Raw genomic sequence first — 16,885 nt, 5'->3', positions numbered from 1 at the left:
TCTGTTCCACAGTGGCACGCTGGAGGAGGATTTTTACCCTAAGTGTCTGACTCCCTATTCCACACTCCCAGCTTTCTCATCCCATACTCTGAGACAGAAATAAATTCTAAATGTACTGTGAAATGAAAAGCGATCTATTCTTAATGTATGCACACCTGTTTGTATAGAGACAAGCGTGTAAAAAACAAACAGTATTACATAGAGTGCTTTCAAAAAGCAGTGTTAAAAAGGACCCTATCATTCCATTCCACTGTCCCGTGAACCTCTTAGAGCTTGTTCATAGATAACGCGAGAGATATAAAAAATCGCACTATTGTCGTGCCCAGGAATGACAGCTGTCTCAGTAGGATATGATCTGGGGTGGAGGTGATATGGGAGGATCACTAAAGGTTGGGTCCGATAGAGGGAAGCAGCAGCATACGCAGATTTGGGAGTGACAACAATCCTTGCGATACTCATAAGGAGTCTAGTTTGGCTAGATGCTAGTTCAAAGGGGGAGAGTAGGGAGGGTGACAAAAGCTAAGGCTGACTAAGTTGCCAAAAAGCACAGTGATTACTCTATTTTTATTCTATGATGAAGAATTTGGAACTTACTCTGAGGTCAAATGGGAACCAATAATTAAGTGAATAATCAAATATATAAAAGGTCACAAATGAGAACGATTTGCTTGATACTAGATCAGTCTATCTTCCTTGTCTTTTATTCCAATCATAAGCAGCAGGACTAGATGTTGCCCTTATTTTCTGAACCAAATATCTGCGTTCAGGTTAAGAGTTTTCAGAGATGTCAGAAAAGAATGAAAGGCTATAGGGAGCCGAATACATTTCAAAGCTTTGTTAAAGATATGGAACATGATGGGAAAATTAGGAATAACTGACTTCATTAGGAATGCTTTCTTCATTAGGGACCTTCTTCATTAGGAATACTTATACATCATTATATTTTCTTAGATGTGCCTAGAGGGATGTGTAATATGATTTTTATTATCTCAACAATGAAGTGGGGGGATTCATTTTCTATTTAGAATTCAAGAATCAATATTAAAATTAACAAATCTTATCGACACACCTTTATCTAGGTTTCCACCTATTTTTTCCATCTACTGTATCAGAAGTGAGTCCTATATTCTTTTTTTCTCTACCTGTGTTCTTTTTAATGTTACAAGACACAAATTTAGTTGCTTAAATGAGTGAACATTAAAAAAATGAGCTGAACGTGTCGATGTTGCTTCTGTCAAAATCATGTTCTTATGTGCCACTTGGGCCCAGTCAAAGTCATATGCATTTGTATGCACATATTACTATGTCAGCAGGTCCACCTAGACAAGATAGGCTGGACAAATAATGAGAGAAGAAAACAACAGGAACAACGGTCCTGGAGGGACATGAGAGCGTGGGAGGTAGGGGAAGGGAGGAGGTGTTGCCCAGCACAGGGACAAGGGAACAGCGAGTGGTTCAAAACCAGAGGCGGGAGGGGAGGACTGGTAGGGAGTGACCAAGAGCAAGGTAACTGAGAGGAATTACTGAAACCAGAATTCAGGCTAAACATGGTAATGGAATGGGAGGAAAGTGAAAGGAAATAGAGGAAAGGAGTAGGAGGCAAAGTGCATACAGAGAAGCCTAAATACAGACATGTATATATGTAAATATATTTATGATTATGGGGGCAATAGACTTTTATGCATATATTTATAGGTTCAGTAGTAGAGTAGCAGATGGACATTGGGCCTCCACATGCATAATCCCCCAATACAATAGCACCTCGCCCTGCTAAACAGTCATTGCAGGATACCCACCTTCCCAACTTGATCACTGAAGACAGACGTGTGTGTAAGCAAACGTGGTGAAGAAAGCTGATAGTGTCCGGCTATCAAAAAGATATAGCGTCTGGGGTCTTAAAGGCAAATAAGCGGCCATCTAGCTCAGAAGCAACAAAGCCCACAGAGAAGAAGCACACGGCCTAAGCGAATACAGGGTGTTGAATGGACCACGTAGCAGACACCAAGGAACAAAAACAATCATTGTGTGATCACTTTCCTCACATAATGGCTGAAGACGAAAGTGTGCATAAGCAAGTGTGGTGAAGAAGGCTGATGGTGCCTGGCTACTGAGAGATATAGCGTCTGGGGACTTAAAGGCTTGAAAGCAAACAAGCAGCCATCTAGCCCAGAAGCAACCAAGCCCACACGGAAGCAGCACACCAACATAGGTGATCGTGAAGGGCAGAGGAGACCAGGTCTCCAACAACAAATGTGGGGTGGTGGTGAGAATCACATCACCGTGAAAGAGGGGGAGTGTGTGATGGGGACCCAATGCCCATCTGTAGACAGCTGGACACCCCTTCCAGAGGGGTAGTGTGGAGGAGATGGGCCACTCAGGGTTCAGTGTAGCAGCAATGAAACTCAAAACCTACCTCTAGTTCCTGAACGCTTCCTCCTCTCCCAATCATCATGACCCCAATTCTACCTTGCCTTGTGGACCTGGTTATACCAGAGGATGTACAGCGGTGCAGTGGAGATCTGGAGGCACAGGGAATCTAGGACAGACGAACCCCTCAACACCAGTGGTGGGAGTGGCGACACCATGAGGGAAGGGGCTGTAGAAAGGGAGAACCGATCTCAGAGATTTATGTGTAACCTCCTCTCTGGGAGATGGGCGATGTGGAGGCGGGTGAGGTGAGACGCCGGGGAGTGTAAGATAAGATATAATAATTATTTATAAACTATCAAGGAACCAGGGGTGGGATCGCGGAGGGAGGGGGACGGGGGAAAAAACAGGAAACCGAGCTGATTCCAGGAACCCAAGTGGAAGGTGAATTATGAGAATGACGAGTGCAACAAATGTATAAGGGTGCTTTGCTCAATTGATGTATATACAGACTGTGACAAGAGCCTTATTAGCCCCAATAAAAATATTTTTTTAAATGAGCTGAAATGGGAAAGCCGACCTAATTCTCATTGAGAAGTTAAGAAACAGAGAAGAAAGAGAGTCTATGTAAGGATGATGCATATCTTTATAATATGCAGTCATCATTTATATCATATTTTAGAGATTAGAACTCACTTGGGAACTGGCTAAATAGAAAAGTAAATGCAAACATATTTTCAATTTATCTTCATTTTAGGTAATAAAGGAAAAATGTTGCTTAATCTACTCTGATAAACATTCAAATATTGATATATATATCATTTTAGAAGAGTGAAGCCTGGTCTTACTGACATAAAAATTAATAGTTCAAGTCATGGTTTAAAAGCTACAGCAGGTTTTTGTACTTTATAATATTTTCCTTAAAACTAGAATAAACTTTCCATTCGGTATTTTTAGAAATTTAATTACCTATAAAATGGGTTTTAGAATTAAAAATATCTTTGAAAAGAAAATTAAATGTATGAACTGTGATAAGAATTGTATGAGCCCCAATAAATTGTTTAAAAAAAAAGAAAATTAAGATTTTTCAGTGAATCTGAAGTACACAACTGCAGAATGTGGTAATGCCCTGGTGTCACATGAAAATCCGATTGATAAAAGATGTAGTGAAGTTATTAGGAAATATGTATTGTGCATGTAACACTTCATTCATGTGTACATAAAGATTCCAGGCATACCTTCATGAAGAAAGGATAAGCAGAAGTTAATGTTTCTATGAAGAAAGGATAAGCAGAAATCTAGTTGGTTTGCTTTATGACTCTATGGAATTAGAAATCAATATATCCAGGGGCTTGAAAAGCACCACTAGCTTCTCACTTCATTTTACCCCAAACTTCATAAAGCCCCGAGTTGTGTACAATTAGGAGATCCCAAAAGATCATGAAAATGGATGTCAGTCTCTATTCCCCTTCTCTTTGAAAGCTGGCCTGGAAGTCTTAACCCATGCTAGCAGGCAACACACAGACAAATGGTATTTCATTGGCAAAGAAGCAAAACTTTACTTGTGATTGATATGATTATATATATTATAACTTCCAGACTTCTTCAGAAAGAATATTGTTGAACCCAATTATGACAATTCAACACAACTCCAGGATCAGCCTGTGTGATCATGGGATGTCGATGGGATCAGGTATCAGGCATCAAGGACCCAGAAGAAAAAATCATATCAATGTGAAGGAAGGTGATTGCAAAATGGAGACCCAAAGCCCATCTGCAGACAACTGGACATCCACTTACAGAATGGTCACAAGGAAGAGATGAGCCAGTCAGGGTGCAGTATAACACCGATGAAACATACAACTTTCCTCTACTTTAATGCTTCTCCCCGCTGCCCCATCCCCTACTCTCATGATCCCAATTCTCCCTTACAATTGTGGGTAGAGCAGAGCATGTACACAGGTACAAATAAGAGCTAGAACAGAGGGAAGCCAGGACAGATAAAGCCCTCAGGACCAACAACGAGTGTAGCGATACCAGGAGGGTACGGGGAAGGTTGGTGGGAAAAGGGGGAACCAATCACAATGAGCTACATAGAACGCCCTCCTTGGAGGCTGGACAACAGAAAACTGGGTGAAGGGAGACCTCAGTCAGTGTAAGACATGAAAAAAAAATAAAAGTTAATAAATTATCAAGGGTAAGTGAGGGAGGGAGGGGGAAAAGTGAGGAGCTGATACCTTGGCTCAAGTAGAAAGAAAATGTTTAGAAAATGATGATGGTAACAAGTGTGCAAATGTGCTTGTCACAACGTATGTATGTATATATGATGATAAGAGCTGCATGAGCCATCAGAAAAATGATTAAAAAAATAAAGTGACAGAATCAGCACAGGAAAATCAACTGGATCCCTTCCTATGACACAGAGTGGTGACAGGACCAGGGCGATGCAGACCCATGTAGATCATCTCACGATCCAGGACGGACGGCAAGGTGGTAGTTTCAGCCTCAGTGCCCAGCAGTGGGAGAAGGGATACTTAACCATGCAGCGTGCTGCAGTGTTCGCAACAGCAAGGAATCTGAGCCACACTGCACAGAACGGATGGGCCTGGAGGTCATTCTGCTGAGTGAAATTCCTCGAGCACAGAAGGACAAACATGACAGGAGGCAGGCTAATTATAGATCACTTTTTACAACTAACATAATGACTCCCCACAACACTGCCTCAGTTAATACGGTTTCATGAAGCTCCTTTAACACCAAAAACCAAGGTTCTATTTCTTTATTTTTCGTGTGTGAAACGTAATGATTTAGTCAACTCCCTATTTGACATTGGAGAAAATACAGACTCAGAGAGACTATCGAGCTTCTCAGAGGTCACAGAGCCAATTAACAGCAGACCTTTCCTCTATTTAAGCCGAACCCCCTTCTACTATGCTCGCTGTTTCCTCTTGTTTGGGGAAATGGAGATTGGTAAAGGAAACTTAAGGGAAACGAACCCATAAAACGTGTTCTGTAGCTCAGTGATGTACAGGTATGAGATATGAAAGAGTTGCTATAACCGTACTATAAATACTAAAGTTACTGAATAAAATAAATAAACACAACCTATTAACATAGCTTCTGCTACTGGACATGAGCACGCCACATGTGAGTTGCAACTGGACACATACTGTATGAGCTTCCATGTACGAAACAAGCCCATAGACAGACGCCACCGCTGAAATTCAGAATAAACTTGATGATGGAAACCGGCAGTCTATTTCTATTTCTAGCTGGGGAACAAATGTGACCCAAACAATGTTCTACCTTGAGGTTTTATTTTTATCTTTGATACATTTATATAACAACATTTAGAGAAATAATTATTGGAGGAATTAAATGAACATTGGAGGAATTAAATGGACATTGGAAGAATAGCAACATGACTAAGATAAACGGAGAAAATTCTGAAATTGATAGTGCACTAAAATCTAGAGTAAAATTAATCTTGTGATTTGAAGCCGATGAAAACCATTTACTGAGTTGTCTGTGCCATGCATTGTCTTGGGTGCTGGCTGTACACACAGGTACTAGTAAAGCTTTGATAAAACAGTATCAGTTATATAGCTTATAATGCTTATACGATTTATAAAGCTGTCTGAGATAAAATCTTAAGTTCAAACTCAGAGGAAGGACTCATACTGAGAAAAGAATTTTATGTGCTGTAAAATCTCACAATATTCTTGCTCAGGTTAATTTTAACTTCTGTAGTTATACTAATATATTCTTGAATGAGGACCCAATGAAAATGTACAATTCCTTCTGACACAGAGGATACACTATTTCACTAGGGAACTCGAATGTGAAATCTGAAACCAAAAATCAGCAAAAGGCATATGAAGTTGTCTATTTAGCATTCAGACAATATCAGCTGACTCACTCATTGACGAGGAGTCACTGCTGGCCCATCGCCACCCTAGGGGACAAGGCAGAACTGCCTCTGTGTGTTCTCAAGACTGAGCCTCCTTATGAGCCCAGAAAGCTTTGTCTTTCTCCCAACATTATCAGCTGGCGAGGCAATTGTAAAAGATGAACTACATGCAAAAGATTACTTGCATGGCCAAAGGAAGCGACCTCCAACCACTAGTTCAACTGAAACAGTGATACAATTCGTTTCCTCCATGTAAGAGAGACCCAGCTACTTAAAGAGAGCCACAGCAACAGAAACCAGCGTGAAATGTAGGTCTCTTTCCTGCATGGCTACGCAGGACATTAGCTTAACATGTACAGACCAAATAAACAAGTGATTATTTCACCAAATTAACAGCCAGATTAACATTTAAGAAATCTGCACCTTAAAGTATAACATAACAAACCTTACCCAAGTGGTCATCTGTGCTGTCATCCGCATCCTGGTGCCTACTTGCGGGAGGAACTCCCATGTAAATTTCTATGACATATAGAACTAGTTGGAGCAGTTCCAAGAAAAGATGCCTCTCGGGCTTGCTGCATCACAAGGCTGTTGAACAAGGTTTGGTTCTGCTGCTTTTCCAGGGCTAGATTTGCACTGACCTCAGAGAGCCTCTCAGTGTTTCTGTGAAGATGACAAAAAGCAAACGGCTCTTATTCCACTTCTTTGTTCCCTAAATGATCCTTCAGTCAAGCTCATTAAGTTAAATGTTGCTATAATGGAGAAACTATATGGAAAGGCGTTTTTTTTTCCTTCCTAAAATGCCCTCTGGTGATAATAAAAGTATTAACAATTTCACAATGCAAGTTTGAGATGTGCCCTTGGGATAGAAATTGTGCTGTTGGGCTTTCTACTCCCTTAAACAGTTCCACCTTCTGAAACTCACAGGGAGTCGCCATGAGTCACCTTGGCAGTGAGTTTGGTTTTCCGTTTGTTGTCAGGAAGAAACCCTGGGGGCAAAGTGGTTGAAATGCTCAGCTGGTGGCTGACAGAGTGACTGTGGGCACCCCAGCTGCTCCACAGGACAAAAATGTGGTGGCCTGAGTCAAAGAGAGCCTTGGGCCATATGGGCCAGCCCCGGCCGGAATATCTTTTCCCAGTGGGCTCCCAGGGAGGGAGTAGATTAGGGTTCAGTTTGGCTTGAGGTTTGGTGCTGGTGAGTCCCTGCTGACTCAGAGTGGCTCCCAGTGACCGAGTCGAATGGCCCCAGGGTGCTCTCTTGGCTGTGATCTCTAGGTAAGCAGAGTGCCAAATCTTTCTCCGGTGGAGAGGCTGGGTGGACTCAAACTGCCAACCTGTTCCTAAGAAGCTCAGTGCCCAACTGCTTGCACCACCAGGCCTCAGCTTCTAAAACATAGTTCACTCTGTTAATGTTTCTACTTCAGGGAATGCTGAAATGCAATTCTATAATGTAAAGTGTGTATACATTAGAAAGCTCCAGCAACCACTGTATACTAGTAGTACATCAGGCTTTCAAGAAGACCATAATATAGGAAATGATAATAATAAAGCCAAACAAAGCCCAAACAGGAAAGAGATGTAAGCTGGCTGACAGGAGACTATATTAGAACTGAAGAAGGCCCCGTTCTTTTCTATTGCCAAATGTTTCTTTAGTCATTTGAAAGATAAACAGATTTGCTGATGCTGTTTCCCACATTATACTGCCCACTTTGCACTTCTTAAATCACAAAACCGGCTCACTAAACCTTAGGTTTCAGAAGTCTGTCAATGAGTTCAATTTAGTATCGGTGGTTCTCTTTTGACTTACTTGTCTAGTTGTTTTGAGAACTCTTTCTTCACTTCTAATTCTTGAAGGTAGAGTTGTTTGTATTTCTCTGCTTCTGCTCTTTGTGAATAGATTTGGGAAGAGAATTCATGCTCCAGCCCCTTCATTCTCTGTTCCATCTCCCTTCTCAGTGAAGCAGTTTGTTCCTCCCATAAGTGTTCTCTATGACCCTGGGATTGTGCTTGACACTACAACCAATCAAAGGGATGCATTTAAAAATAATCATCAGGCATTTTTATCTTTAGTTCTTCTCAGTGAACCTGAGAGCAACTTTAAATAAATCAGAAGTACATTTTTAAAAGTTGAATTTAAAAATCATCAATGTCAGCTGCCACATCGGAATTATAAACCACACTATCATTGTCAAGCTATTGCTTATGTGGTTTTGTCTTTGAAAGCATAGTAATTCATTTTAATTTAAAAATATAATACAGTAAGTTCTAAACCAATGTACGGATCATTTGTAACATCGTAACTTGCTTTTGGTTAGCCTCTTAGGAGTCTTCTGTATGATAACTAGATTTAATCATCAAGGGATTTTGTAAAGAGCATCATTATCCTCTAAGAGCAACTCAGTAACAATCATGATGGCGCTGACATATTATAGAGAGCAGCAAATTCCACCATCTTTCTAATAATCTACAAACAAATGACTGAACCGAAGTAAAGGAAAGACATGCAATGTCATAATCTGACATGTAACTTTCAACTCCATGAGTGAAAGCACAGAACAGATCAAAGAGTTCGAGTTTACCTGTAAACTCATTTTGACTTGTTGGAGTTCATAGACTACTTCCTCTGTTTGTTCCTCAACTCTCCATGTAAACTGGTCCACTTGGCCAAGCTTGCTCTGGTTTTGGTCTAATTCCCTTTGGAGCTGGACGACCTTTTGTTCCAACTTCCCTTTTTTCTTCTCCAGTTTTTCACACTTCTGCTGTGTGTCTTTCATAGCTGACAACTCCTGCTGAAGGGCTTGATTTTGTATTTCCAAAGATTGCCATTTTGAATAAACAGTATCCCATTTGCCTGTAAGTGGGTCAATCTGCACGAAATAAAATAATATGATTTGGTAATAAAGGAAGTTAGCTGAGAATTGTCAAAGTTGGTACTGATAAACAAGTTTAAAATGAATTCACTGCAAGAAGCATTCTCTGTGCTACAGCAGATTCTCAGAAGGTGATGACTTTTTCTCAGTCTCAAACATCACTGCCATTGAATCAATGCAGACTCGCAGTGACTGCCTGTGGGTTTTCTGAGACTGTGACTGTTCATGGGAAGGGAAAGCCCAGTCTTTCCCACGGAGCTGCTGGTGGTTTCCAACTGCAGCCAGGAGGTTCACAGTCGAACTCTGAACCAACCAAGAAGACAATGAAAAGACACAAAGAGCACAACACATGTTTCCTGTGATTAGTTGTGTTGTAAATTTCTGCCCTGGATCCTAGTTTTCGATGATGTGTCCTAAGCTGTCCCTCCTCCAAGGGGTCACCGGTGAGTGGAGGAGAAAGCAACCTGTCCACAAATGCGCCAGCCACTCACACCCATTCACATGTGGAAGACAAGGGCTGGTTTCACTGCTCCTGAGCATGTCTATGTTCCCTCTGAGGCACTTCGTGTTCAAGTGGCTTGTGTCACAAAAGAAGTAATTGCTAATGACCCTGAAGAAGAGGGTGCTGTGCCTATCCCAAATCAAGCAAACAATTCAGAAACACATGGGAGGGGCTTGAGGTCCAGGAGGCAGGTAGAAGCTGAAAGCCCATAGGAAGGGCATCACAGAGAACCAATGGGCTCAGAGAGAGGGGCCTGGTGGCCCAAGAGGGGTCTGACTGTCAGGATATAAAGACAAGTAAATAAACAATATATTAAAATCTGGAAGAAAGGACACTTGCTTATTAGCAGCTGAAAGTAGAATATTAGTGGCTCTGGAGAAGCTAATGAAACATTGGTCAATAGAAAAGAACGGGGCCTTCCTCAATTCCAATATCATCTCCTTTGGTTATTTATAGGTTCTCTTCATGTTAAAATGAAGGAACGACATCTGACTCCCATCAGTCCACAGGCTGTCAGGAAAATATGCCCCAAAGCCAAGGACGACTCTGTAAAACCCTTGGTTAAAACCTTGGAAAGATTTAAGATGGCATCTCAACTTCATGAGGGAGTTTACTGAAGTGAGAACCTTTAAGAGTTTTGTCCTAGGCAGATTCACAGAAAGCCCAACATGGTGAAGAAGGGCTCTGTTTCTGAAGGGATCTCTTTCTTGGCGTACGTAAATTGAATGATCATAATTATGCAAAGGAACATACGCAAGTCTCACATGCTTAATGAGCTAAAACAAATAAAACGCATAATAGCAAGGGGAAGAAATATCAGAGGACTGGAGGATAGCGATGGATTTCCTGGGTGCTATTCCGCACCCTGGATTTATTTTTCTTCCTGTGGGGCTCTTCCGAGAAGGATTGTCCAATGATCTGGCAGGTGGGTTTTGGGTCTACACTACATCCCCACCCATTCACATAGATTTCCTTGCTAGTTTTTGAACTTCTGATGCCTTTCCTGCCGACACCTTATCTCTGGCCACTTAAAACTTTATCCACTGACTCCTGCACCAGTCATAAAACATTAGTCTTGCTTCCAGATTATGTTTTCTCATATGAATAGGCAAGCTCACTGAACTGGTGAGATTGAGAAAGATAGGAAATTACATTAAGAATTTATCTATCCTGCGTGATACAACTGATGTATGGAATGTTGTAAGAGCCTCCAATAAAAGATTTATATATCCATATTCTAAGCACCACATCACCTACCGTTTTAAATCTGCACATACCTATGTGTCTATGTCTATGTCAGTGATTATTCAAGTTCATAATTCGCTGTACGTGACCAGATTTTTTTCACAGAATACCGTAGTTTTGGAAGTAGACTAAATACAGGAGCCAGAATGGCTGAGTGTAAATCCCAACTCCACTATTTACTAGTCCTGTGCCCTGGAGCAAATTCTGAAACATCTATACAGTCCCTATGTCTGTATAAGGAAGATAAAAATAGTATCGACTTCTTAGGGATGCTGGGAGAATGACATTAGGGCATATAGGTTACGTCGTTATAAGAGTATCTGGCACACAGTGCACGTTGTGAGGGATTGCTTCTAGCGTTATCATTGTGACTGGCCTTTGTGTTTAGTCAAATTTGTTCTTTCAATCTGGTGGTCTTCCAACAGAAATGGTGCCTAGAAAGTTACAGTGTGTCTTTTATATATCATTAATAGGGGCATTAAAAAAGGGTGGGTGTGAAGGCTAGTACTCAATAAACCTTTCTCCAATCTCACTAAGACTAGAATCTCTCTTCTTTTCATCTTACTCTCCCTTTATACCACGCAAAGGGGATGATCCCAGACTATCAGGCACTACAACTAGTACCTCCAGCATGAAGCAGTACATAATGTAGATGCCTGTCCGAATTGAGCTCAAGGCATTAGGCCCTGAACGTATGGGAGTCTATTACTGAGATATGGTTAGCATGCTCCTTAGAGACAAGGATGTTGAGCCATCATGGTGCACACTCTGGATGTGCTGTCAGGAGAGACCAATCCCTGGAGAAGGGCATCCCCTCTGGTAAAGTAGAGGGGCAGCAAAAATGGAAAGGTCCTCAAGGAGATGGACCGACACAGTGGCGGCACAATGGGCTCAATATTGTGAGTATTGTGAGGCTGGCACAGGATTGGGCAGTGTCTCCTTGTTTGTGAGCAGGGTTTCTATGGGCCAGAAGGGACGCAAAGACACCTAACAATGACAACAACAACAACATTGCTGAAATAAGGTTCATGAATCCACTCCTGCTCTGCAAGTGTTTATGTTGAGCCAGCACATTGAGGAGGGAAGGCTATTTGGTAGGGCACTTCAGAAAGCCAGGGCCCAACATTTTATAATGAGTAAAGTGCTGTTATACATCTGTAAATCCCAGTCCTGGCAGCTTGATGAAGAAAGGCCAATTTAGATTTTTATTTTTAACAGTGTGGGAAAACAAAAGAACAAGCAAACAATGAGCATATGATTATATAATTTTCCACTATTCGTTTTAAAGGCTTTCAATTTTCATTAGATTGCATTCAAAATTTTAAAAACTTATTCATATTGGTGTTTCAAGGAAACTCTCTGGTGTGGTAAAAGTGCTGAGTATCATCCTAACTTTGTTAAACAATAATATTTTCAGTTTATACCATGTACGGGTGCCATAGACATCAGCTACTATTTCCTCTGGGAGTAAAAATATCGTTTAAGTGACTAATCTCTCAGGGGGAAAACAGTACAAACAATCATAGAAATAATGAAGCTCCTTTGTCCTGCACTGACTGGATGGCAAGTGCTGACAAAGGGAAAGTCAATGAAAGAGCAGTTAGGGGAGGCTTCCGGTAGATGGAGGTATTGAGCTACCTGGGTTTGGATGCAGATTAGGCTGCGTGAAAAGAAACTGAAAAGACAGAAAGGTCAGTTTGAGAGAAGGCACCAAAACAAACAAAGAAAAAACACCACATGACAAACTTAAGCCATCACGTTGAAGCCAAGTCATCGTGAGCTTACAGGACAAGGTACAACTGCGCCTGTGCGTTTCTGAAACTACAACGCTGTATGGGAGTAGAAAACCTTGTTTTTCTCCTGCAGAGGGCCTGCTGATTTCCAACCACTGACCTTTTGAGTAGCAGGCCAGCAGGGAACGAGTCCACCACTCAAGGAAGACACAGACATGGCAAAGTAAGCACAAACAGTTCAGCATGCAATCCAATGACAAGAAAACATGCCCAAACAAGACTTATACACACACGGCCGTTGCAGTAGTATTCATGATAAATATGTACAAAATGTGGTATGCCCATAAAATGTTCTATTACTTAACGAGAAATGAAATAGGGATAACAATGATGAGCCTTGAAAACACTGTGTGACTTTGAAGAAGCCAATCCCAAAGACTATGTATTATCTGAACTGCAAATCTCACAAGAAGTAGACTGGGGGGAGGCCATGGGAGCAAGGCATGCAATGAGCTACATCCTACGTGGGAGGGAGGGCTTTCTTTTGGGATGGATGACAAATTTGCAAAGCATAAAATGTCAACAGAAAGCTCAAAATTAAATGGCTATATGAGTTGTACTGGTTTGGAAATTCTAGACTGTACAACAATTTCTCTTTTTTTCATTGCAAGTTAACTTTCACTTGTGAGTACCTCACATAGTCAATCCTCTGCTGAAATCCTTCCAACAGGGGCCTAGCCCATTCAGTATGACCATCATTACAATAGGCTTCAAAGGCTCTGTGGACTTCAGCCTCTACTTCACACCCTGGCCTCGGCTCTTACAACCCTCATCCCACCATGCCATTCCCAACGGCTAATATTACTGTGAAGAGGGAACCAAGCACAATACAACAAGTGATAGACAGTTACAGTTATCTTCGCATTGGGTAAATTCTTGTGAAATTATCATTGCTGAGACTTGAACTGAGGCTTATTATCCAGTTACAGTCCATTCTCATTACTCATGGATTCTGCTTTCACAAATTCACCTAATTTGCTAACACACTCAGACACACACACACACACACACACACACACACACACACAAACAACAACCATTTTATTGGGGGCCGATACAGCTGTTGCCACAATCCATATCTATATCCATTGTGTCAAGTACATTTGTTGCCAGCATCATTTTCAGAACATTTTCTTACTACGTGAGCCCTTGGTATCAGCTCTTCCTTTGTTCCCTCCCTCCCATACCCTCCCTCATGAACCCTTGTTAATTTATAAATTATTAATTTTCCATGTCTTGTACCCTCCAATGTCTCCCTTTTCCCCCTTTGCTGTTGTCCATCCCCCTGAGAGAGGGTTATATGTAGGTCATCGTTATCAGTTCCCCCTTTCTCCACCCACCTTCCCCTGTCCCTCCTGGTATGGCTACTCTCATTATAGGTCCTGAGGAGTTTATCTGTCCTGGATTCCCTGTGTTTCCAGATCTTTATCTGTACCTATGTACATGCTCTGGTCTAGCCAGATTTGTAAGGTAGAATTAGGGTCCTGATAGTGGGGGTGTGGAAGCATTAAAGAACCAGAGGAAAGGTGTATGTTTCATCCATGCTAAAGTGAACCCTGACTGGCCCGTCTTCTCCTCACAACCCTTCTGTAACGGGATGTCCAATTGTCTATAGATGGATTTGGGCCTCCACTCTGCACCCCACCCTCCCATTCACATTGACATGATTTTTTGTTCTGGGTCTTTGATGCCTGATTACTGATCCTGTCAACACCTCATGTTCACACAGGCTGGGGCCATTTTTCCATGTGGGCTCTTTTGCTTTTGTGCTAGATGACCACTTGTTTATATTCAAGCCTTCAAAACCCCAGATGCTCTATCTTTTGATAGTTGGGCACCATCAGCTTTCTCTACCACATTTGCTTATGCTTCCATTTGTCCTCAGCAATCGTGTTGGGAAGGTGAGCATGATGGAATGGCGGATATTAGAACAAAGTGTTCTTGTGTTGAGGGAGTACTTGAGTAGAGGTCCAATGTCCATCTGAGTCCTTAATACTAAACCTATAAATATATGCACATAGATCTATGTCTCCATCACCATATATAAGTATATTTACAAATGTTCATGCCTGTATCTAGATCTCTGTAAATGCCCTTTGACTCCTAGTTCTTTTCTCTATTTCCTTTAAATTTCCACTTGTCCCACTATCATGCTCAGCCTTCATTTGGGTTTCAGTAATTCCTCTCCATTACATTGTCCTTGGTCAAGGCCTACAGGGACCCTACACCATCCTCAACATTGATTTTTGGTCACCTGTTTTTCTATTTTCCCTGGATTTGTTAGCACCCACTTCTCTTCCCCCACCTCCCTGTCTCCCATTTTCCCGCTGGCACTGTCTTCCAGATGTTTTCTCCTCCGGTTTTTTTATTCAGCCTATATTTTCTAGATATACATGCAGAGATAATAATATGCACAGACACAGACCAAGCAAATCAAAGCAACAATAGAAATTAAAACAATAACTCCAACAATAACCAAAAAACTAATCTCACAAACACACACACAGCCAATCAATAAATAGAGTTTTCCAGTCGAGTCTGATCGAGTGTCATGCCCTGACCCCACAGTCTAATTTTGGTGTTCTCTGGGGAATTCACTGCTCTGCTCCACTTGCTGTTCTGGTGTATGACATTAGTGTTTCACCTCAGCATCGTGGGGTCAGAACAGGCACAATTCCCACAGGCTAACATATTTTTTTAATCCTAAAACCAAGAGCTCTAGTGTCTTCGTAGTCATTTGCTCGCACTGAGTGGCTACCAAAAACAAGTTTCCCAAATGGACAAGGCTGCCTCTGAATCAGCAGGAACTTCATAAAGCATAGCTTCTACAAATAATGACAAGAGACTTTATCTGTAACCAGGTTCAAATCAAATTGTAACTAATAGCGAAATATTTCATCTACTATGGTTTTTTTAAAGTTTGCCACACATGTCCCTAAGTAGGATCTAAGAAATAACAACTATTTTCAAAAATTTGAGATGTTATAAGAAGACAAGATTTTAGAGGGAGGGTGAGGGGGAAAAATGAGCTGCTACCGAGGTCTTAAGTGGAATGGAAATGTTTTGAAGATGATGATGGCAACATATGCACAAATGTGCTTGATACAATGGATGGATGGATGGTGATGAGAGCTGTACGAGCACCCAATAAAATGATTTTAAAAAGAAGAAGAAGACGAAGAGGAAGCAGAAGCAAAAGAAGACATGCTTTTGATTCTGAAGTCATTTTGAGGGATAAGCTGCAGGGACTGGGCGATCAGGAATATGGTCTTGGGGGCATCAAAGTGTAGCGGCCTAACAGTTTCCACAAGATCATGTTGTACGTTTGACTTCGGTGAGGAGTAACTGGTGTCTTAAAAGTCCTTGAGTCTCCATCAAAAGAGGCAATCAGTGGTCTTTTCTGTCCAGAGGAAAGAAGACTGATGAAAATCAAAATACATATGGAAAGGATCAGTTCAATGAACTGATGGACCACAAAAACACCCATGCCCCCAAGCCTGAGAACAGAATTAGATGGCACCAGCGATTTGCATTGAAAAGCATCACCTTCGAAGGACCTGGATAGGATGGGAAAAGCAGGTAGAGCACAACTCAAAACCATAAAAGAGATCAGGCTTACTGGATATGGACAGATGAGATCCCAAGATTACGACCCTTTTGTCACTGCGTAGGTCAGACACTGAACCCACCTCTGTAACAGAATCATCAACTACTGAAGATCCGAGATGCAACACTGAAGCTAGGACAAAATTCAGAGGGCTGGAAAGGAGGAGAAAGAGGCAACAGGCATAAGGGATGGAACATTGAGGGAATTGCATCAGAGGAGCAGAAACAAAGTCTGTCTGGGTTGTTGAATGTAAAACCGATGATCTGCTCTGTAAGCTGTCACCTCCTTCACATGAAAGATTTCAAAATACATGATTTTTGAATTGAACAATGAATTCAAATTGACATAAAGAACACGAAAATTACTCTATTAAAAGCTTCTGAAGGAAAACTCTTGCAAAATGTATAGCATTTAAAACCAGTTCATCTGGGAAATCTTGAATTGAATATCAAAAATGTAACCTACTCAACTGAATCTTCATTGCAAGTGTTTTACGTATGCACACTTCTGCCTTGTATGGCCTTGTAAAACATACGAATGATTATCTAATCAAACACTGTAATTAGTCTCTACCTGTAAGCAATTTAGGCT

Source organism: Tenrec ecaudatus, chromosome 3, assembly GCF_050624435.1.
Source record: "Tenrec ecaudatus isolate mTenEca1 chromosome 3, mTenEca1.hap1, whole genome shotgun sequence".
NCBI lineage: Eukaryota > Metazoa > Chordata > Mammalia > Afrosoricida > Tenrecidae > Tenrec > Tenrec ecaudatus.
The sequence above is the reverse complement of the archived record's forward strand: the minus strand, read 5'-3'. Positions refer to the sequence as shown.